This window comes from Pleurodeles waltl, chromosome 7 (genome assembly GCF_031143425.1).
Source record: "Pleurodeles waltl isolate 20211129_DDA chromosome 7, aPleWal1.hap1.20221129, whole genome shotgun sequence".
NCBI lineage: Eukaryota > Metazoa > Chordata > Amphibia > Caudata > Salamandridae > Pleurodeles > Pleurodeles waltl.
The window spans coordinates 1,090,958,189-1,090,966,139 of record NC_090446.1 but is presented as its reverse complement, the minus strand read 5'-3'; positions in this window follow the sequence as shown (position 1 = coordinate 1,090,966,139).

The following is a 7,951-nucleotide window of genomic DNA, read 5'->3' as shown; positions in this document are numbered from 1 at the left end:
ATACAAAGTGTAAGATCCAGATATTCAACTTATTCTTTTGAGGTTTGATAGGTCACATCAATTTCCCATTTATTAGGTGTTGAAGTCCTCGAAAACTGTTGGAGGAGGGACTCCTAGCCTTGCCAGATGAGAAGAATATCATCTATGTACCGGCCCAAGAAGATGATATGGTTTGATAGGTCTTCTGCATTCTCTTTCCATAACCAGTGTCTTTCTACTTCACCCATCAGAATACAGTCATACGGTTGAGCAAAGCAAGCTCCCATTGCAGTCCCTTGTTGTTGTAGGTAATATTCACCATTGAACAGAAATAAGTTGTTTTTTTAGACAAAAAGGCAACATTTCAATGATCATATTGTTCCTTTCCAGGAAGTGCACTGATCAGGTTGATAAACAGGTATGTACTGCCTCAATGTCATCTTGGTGTTTGATTGTGGTATACAGACTGACTACATCTATAGTTGCTAAAATGTAGGTAGTCTGATTGGCAATCGATATTCTGGAGTTTTTGAAGTATGTCTTTTGAATCCTTGATAAAGGAGGGCACGTTTTTCATAAACGGTTGTAGTTCTGAATCAATAAAGGTATCTACATTAGAGCAAATAGAGTTAATGCCTGCAATAATCGGTCTACCTTTGGGAGGGAAACCTCCCTTGTTGATTTTTGGTAGTAGGTACAATGCTGGAGTAATGGGAAGTTTCACAAATAGAAAGGTCCAATAGTTCTCTTAATTTATTTTGCACCTCATGTGTTGGATTATTTTATAACTTCATGTAGCAGGTATTGTCATTTATTTATCAATATGGTTCATGGAAGTAATCCTTTTTATTGAGAATGACAATATTCCCTCCTTTGTCTGCTTCCTTAATCATGAATGTGTTGTCATCCTGAGTTCGCATATGGCCTGTCTTTGTTTAAAGTTAGTATTCAGAGGCAAATATTTATGTTTGGTAGTGTATTTTTGATATTGATTATCCAGGTCTTTCATCATAGCTGTGAAAAAGAGGTCAAGATTATCACCAGTGAGAGAGTTGGTGTAAAAATAGATTTTATAGGTTATCTTGATTTTTTAGAGTATGAAGTGTCAATACCAACTTCCACTGCTATCTCTGATATAGTTTGTTCACCGTCATCAGTCCTAGAAAGGTTAATTAGTAGATAAACAGTTTTGAGCTGTTATATTGCTTGTTATGGGTTGATGTGTAGATCTAGTCTTTTTCAGTTCCTGAGTGGCAAAGAAGGATGTTAATTTCAATGTTCTTGTAAATTTAAACTAGTCAATTTAAGTTTGAACTAGGTCCCATCCAGAAGTTGGACAGAACGAGAGCCCTTTTGTCAAAATCTCAATCTGGGGACTAGAAAGAACTTTATCAGAGAGATTACCAATGAATTCCTCGTTCAAGTTTTGTTCCTGGCTTTAAACTCTTGCCTGTATGCCTGATGTACTCAGTTCCGAGGTTATGGAACTTGGTGATCTTGTGCGGTTGTCTTGTGCTGTGCCGAAACGATGATTTCTTACTTCCTCGTAAAAATTTACTCCTGGACATATGACCTGCCATCAGATGATGGTATTCTCTCAGAGTAACTGAGCGGCTCAGTGGAAGAATTAGATGCTTTATTATTGTCATATTTCTTTCCAAAGGTATATATTCAACCAAGATGGTAATCCGTTAAGTTACGTCTGAAATTTCTATTTTTCCTTTGAATTATATCTTCCTCATAAGCATCAATAATTTGTGTAAGAATGTCATAATTTTTCTTGGTGATGTCATCCCAATTGGCTTCTTCAATTTGTTTGGTTACCTATCTACTTCCTCTCTATATTGTTCAAATTATTCTTGTGCTAGTTCCACCAATAGTCGTAACATATTATTTGATGTTGGCTGTAAGTTTGCTTCCCATTGTTTAAGTCTCTCTTGGGATGTAGTCTCTATAGGTGGAAAGGTCAATATTATGAGGCCTCTGAGTATAAGATCATATTCAATGTCTTTCTTTAATGAGGCAGCTTCCCACCATTTAGATGCTTCTTTCTTGACTAATGCTTGAAAGCTATATTTAGCCGAAAAAGGATTAAGAATGTTCGAGCGATTTTTGCCAGCACCTGTATTGTAAAATACTTGGTTAGGTCTACTACTTCTTAGTTCAATTCTTATTTTAATGATCTGCCATGGTTTGTACTAAATGTTATTAAAATTGTCAATAAAATCTTAGTATCATGGGCTTATAGAGAGATAAATATGTTATAAATCCAAGCAAGTAATGGTCCAGCCCTCTCATCTAATAGAATGCTCTTTTTATCCAGTTGTAGGCTACCAAAAGAGTTGTGGACCATTTTACCTCAATGGGAATCCTTAAGACTGAAAAACAGAGATTGGTAGGCCCACTATGAATCCAATATGTACATTCAGTTCTTCATACTGTCAGAATGTTTTTCAATAATGCGCTGTTTCAAATCAATGAGTCAGAGTGAGTGTCCTTGACACACAGATTTGGGAATGAAGGGTTGGCTGTGAAGTTGTAGCTACAGGATTGTGGGGATTAATATGGGCAGGGTGAGGCAGGGAGTCATAGACTGACCAGGTGTCCCATATGGGCCAGGTAGGTCATCATTGTCCAGACATTCAGGAGTGTTGTCCTCACTGGGGCCTTCATCCTGAAGAGGGCTAGCAGTCTCTGGTATCCACTCCATGGTGGCACTGGAAGGGGTGGCTGTGGATGGAGTGAGACACCGAGTTAAATTTTGAAAATGTGTTTGGTTATTTTTTTTGTCAGATGCATCCAGTGGCTTAACATGATTTCCAGCTATGACAATGACAGATGTTACAGAGTATACCATTGTTGGTACACAGTAGTCAGTGGCATGTGTTCCATAGTCCATGATGGGTGCTGTCATTCAGGTTTGGTACATATAGCACTGTGGATGGGTTCAGATACTGTCTGATACTTCACATGACAGCTCACCACTCTTACTTGGTGATTCGTCAGGTTTGCTAGATGTGACACAAAATGGTTGGATATTGCACCATGGTGTCCCAGTGGGAGGACAGTATGTGAGTATGCAAGGTTAAATGTCAAGTCTGTGCATGTTGTGGATGTTCATGGAGTCTGTCATTTTACTTCCCATACTATGGTGAGTCCATTTCAGGGCTGGAGATCTGGATGAGTGGTCACTGGGATTAGTCACAGAGCTGTAGCTTTGATTAGCCTTGGTTGGCATTGTGTTGTGCCATTGCATTGCTGTAATTGCCATGTAGTGATCCTCAGTCATACCATTTAGTTTGTGTAGTTCGTACAATAGTCATGCATGCAAGAGATGTGTGCATTCCAGGTTTTAACATAGATGAGCTAGTGCATTGTGGGAGTCGTAGTGATAGTATTAGCCAATGCTATCCATGCCTTTGCCAAGTTTTGTGTGGGCAGTTGGGCTGGGTGGAGGCGTGGCTTGCAGGAGAGGGGCATTATGTGAATAGGTCGGAGGTGTAATGAGACATGCAGTGAATTGGGGAGTACTTGGGTGGTGAGGAAGCATGCAGGACACAACAATTGTGTGACATGGAAGTTGTGGGTACTTACCAGAGTCCAGTCCCCCAGGTATTCAAGTCAGGCCCTTCGGGATTGAGAATGTCCAATTTCTTCTCCTCCCAAGATGTGAACTGTGGGGGAGGAAGGAGGGCCCACCTCCAGTCTTGTGCACAGCGATCTGGTGTTGTGATGCCATGGAACGTACCTTCCCCCTAAGGTCGTTCCACCTCTTCCTGATGTCCACCCTTGTGTGTGGATGGTTGCCTACTGAGTTGAAACTACCGACTATTCTTTACCACAACTCCATTTTCCTGGCAATCGACGTTTGCTGGACCTGTGCTCCAAACAGTTGTGGCTCTACCCTGACAATTTCATCCACCATGACCCTCAACTTGTTGTCTGTGAATTGTGGTGCTTTTGTAGGGACATGGTTGTGGATGTGTTGAGAAGATGAGGGTTGTGTGTGTGTGCGTAAGGGTGCGGCATTGGGTGATTTGTGGGGTGTGCATTGTGAGTGATGGGCACCTGTGGTGATTTGTGTGTGGTCATAATGCGTGTTATGTGTTCGTTGTGCTGGTGTGTGGTGTGTGATACATGTGGTGTGTGTGCCTAGAGTGTTAGGGTGCTCTCTCTCTGTGATTGCAAAGGATTGTGGGTTGTGTGGGGGTGTGTTATATAGTGCAGTGAGTGGGAGTGTCTGGTGTATGGATGTGTGTCATGTGTGGGGTATTCAAACTGTCCAATGTGGTGTTGGGTTCTGACAGTAGTGGGTTTTGACCGCAGGGGTTCGTGCCGCCAATGGTTTAACACCATGGAAGAACCGCTGTGCTGATTTGTGGCTTGTGAGCTAGTGGGTGGATTTATGTCAGCCTGGTGGTGCTGGAACCGCCTCTTTCCCGCCCTCTTGTGTCCTGGTGGTGTTGGATTTTTGCTGTTTTATAGCGGTCTTCACAGTGTGACTCTTAATACGGTGGTCGGATGACTGCCAACATAGCAGTCTTTTGGCGGCAGCAACAGCGGCGGTCTTCCCAAAAGACCACCAACGTGAAAATGAGGTCCTATATGTTTACAAAATGAAAATATGAACAGAGGTGATTTAAGGTTTGAAAACAATTCCTACTGTGTTGGTTCAGCTATGTTTCCTAAGACAGGCCTATTTGTGATTAAAAATGTAATTTTATATATTCATCTAGCAAAGCACTTCAAAGTTACTTCCTACTCAATTTTAAAAAATCAGGTTTAATGATGAAATCAGATATTTGATAACAAGTTGAAAAATTACTTTAAATAAATACTGTTGGCAGTCTGAGGCAGAACTAGCTTAAAACCATTTCATGTGTCCAGATCATCTTAGGCTAGGAGAGTTAATAATCCTGGATCAATACACAAATGCATGCCTCTGAGCCCAGGAAGGACAGGATGATGCTAACTGCTGACCACTTAGTAGGGATTAGCTATTTGGGAGGAACTGGAACAGCTGACAGAGCAAATGATAGATTTAGCACAACATCTTTAGACATGAAGACTCCAGGGGGGGCTTCTCTCATTCTATTCCTGTACCCTCCTAGATAGCTGGGCTCTACTCACAGTGGGGGACAAATCCAATTTGGACCCTGTCAGGTGGGAAAAAAGCTAATTTATATAGGGGTGGGATAAAAGAGCTGCAGATAGGCCTGCTTTATGACAAAAGAGTTCTGTGATATTGAGATAGGGGCTCCTGAGTAAAAAGTATGCAAAATGAGGTGGGGTGTGAGAAAATACTTAGGGTTGCATGGCCTAACATCTCTATCACTGGCTAGTTCACATGATAAATCTAGCACCTCAAAGATCATATCCTCGCAAAATTCCCAAACTTGGAAAAATTCCACCTGGAGTATAAATTCTGTGTAAAAAGGATACCTGACTTCTGGAAGAATTCATACTCTCAGATTTAAGGTCTACTAATTTCTTCTGATAAACATGGACTGGAACTGCTCTCCAAGGGTCAAGTAGGTGGCCTCCTGTTTCCCTGCACCAGGGACACAAATAAAATCATTAGGGCTCATAACTCCCAAGGGCACAGCTCACCATAGAAGCCTGGAGCCTTAAAGAAGAGACCTACTTGAAGATAAACTAGCTACTAGAAGCCTGTCTTGAGAAGGCAGATGCTGATATGCTACACAAATGATCAGGAGGAACTTCCCCAGCAACTGGGGAAAAGTGAGAGTACTTTCCCACAACTTTCCCAGCAGTTGGGAAAAAAAGAGGGTATTTTTCCAACTCCTCATTGCTGGGACAAATTGCTTGGTTTTGCCATGGAGGTTGTACTCTAGATGGGCAGGACAACCAGGGCCATCCTGCTGAAAGCTTTTTGACACACTGAAAGGAGGTTCAGTAGGACCTTTCAAAAAATGTATATGGCCTCAGGGCGTTGTGCCTAACTTCCAGTCTTGTCAGGCTGGAGAATTATGACTTCCTCAATGTGACAAAATCTGAAAGTAAATCATTTGGACCAGGCCAAAGTGGCATATCTATCCTACAAGTGAAAGTGCCATTGATGGCCTGAAAATACAGCCTGCTCAGAGCTGTTGGCGCCCAAACCACCAGCTTTAGTTGGAGCTCACTGATGATATTTCCTACTTCAAGGAACCCTTCCCAGGCACGGTTTTGGACCTTGCCCCACTGGAAGATTTTCACTTTTGTTTCTGTGTCTATGTCTGAATGTAAAAGCTTTGACTGGTAATCCAAACTTGGTTTGCCTGACCACTACTCAATTGAGGTCAGCCTGAAATAGCACCTAGGTCCCAATGAACTTTGAACTGATGTTTTCAATTGCATTTTTCTAGGTGCTTTTGTATTTAAAATTGATATCTCAGTTTCCCTCATCCAAATGGTAATCTTGGTGTTTTTTTCTCATTAAATGCTTCTTTTTTAGCTCAGTTTAGTAATTTTATTGTGCTGTGTTCTTTACCTTACACTTTGAATTTAACACTCACTTCTCTGGGGATTGACTAAAGCTTGTGTCATAGCTAATTAATGTCAAGCAGAAATTCTTACTGAACTCACAGTTATCACTTCTTCTGTATTACATTATATCCTATTGCACTTGTAGTACAGCAGACTAGATTTCCATTATGTTTGTGATGAAGTATACCATTCTCCGAACTCTAAACATTGCTCTGTATTTTGACCTAAAAGACTTGTCCTCATGAAGTTGATTGGTATCACCCCAACCCTTAAATTAATACCCTAATACTTTCTGTCACTATTACTCTAAAGAAACACAACAGACAAATAGTCCCCTGCTCATCCTTCTGTTCACCCATACAATTAGGGACCATACAGGAGCAGGCATATTGTGACTTCTGGTCCTGAGGATCACCTTTTAAACAACATATATTTACAACTTCTACTAATGTTTAAAAAAATATGATTGTTAGATTACAGTCATCCAATAGTCACCTAGATTGTACAGATCTCACAAATGCTTACATTTTGACCAGTTTATACATTTTTATATTGTCACTCCATTTTCGAAATCTAGTCACCAGTATTAAATGATCAAAACTTCATTGAAAAAATAATTTTCCATGTTTCGATGTAATAACTCAAAAGTCTGCATTAAAATTATGTTTGATCCCCAATTTGGTATCTTCATATAGAAATATATTGATTGCAGCCATAGCCAATTTGTTTCATCCCACTTGGGACTTCTTCAGGGCTATAAGTATATATATGTATTTAACTTGAGCTACTTTGCAAACCCTTGTGCCACATTATGCCTGCCCCAGGCACAATGTATGAAACGGGGGCGTTCCCCTGTTAAGGGGCCCACAAAAATGGTACAGTGGAATCTATGAGATTCCTTTGCACTATTTTTAGTGGCATTTTTAACGCCTGCACAGAGCAGGTATTAAAAGGAGGCACACCATTATTTTTAATGGGCCTCTATGTAGTTTGCAGGAGCAGCGCCAACATTTTTGGTGCTAATCCTGCAAAGTACAATAGCATAAATAATTATGATGCTATTGTCCCTAGCCTGTGCGATGGTGTGCTGTATGTAAAATACGTCACACAAGTGGTGGCATTAGGGGGTGCAATGGGGTGCAAGAAAAGTGGTGCTTCATGACATGAAGGTCAACGTTTCTTAAATCTGGGCCTAGATGTCTGACAACAACAGTGTGACACTCTTTCTGTTACATGAAAATTACCAACTCCTTTCCCTTCAAAGATGTTAAATTAATGTGCACTGCATATCACAGGGGTCCCATACACTGTCATAGAAAAAGTAAGGTAAAATTGTGATGTTACCAAAAAAGAAATAATGAATAATGACTCCAAGTCCCAGGCACCTCCTTGCTCCCTCACACCTGGGGAACCTCGCGGGCGCTATTAAGCGCGCCGCGCAACGCCGCTGCTGCTGCCACTCGCTCGTGCCTGGTAGGACTCC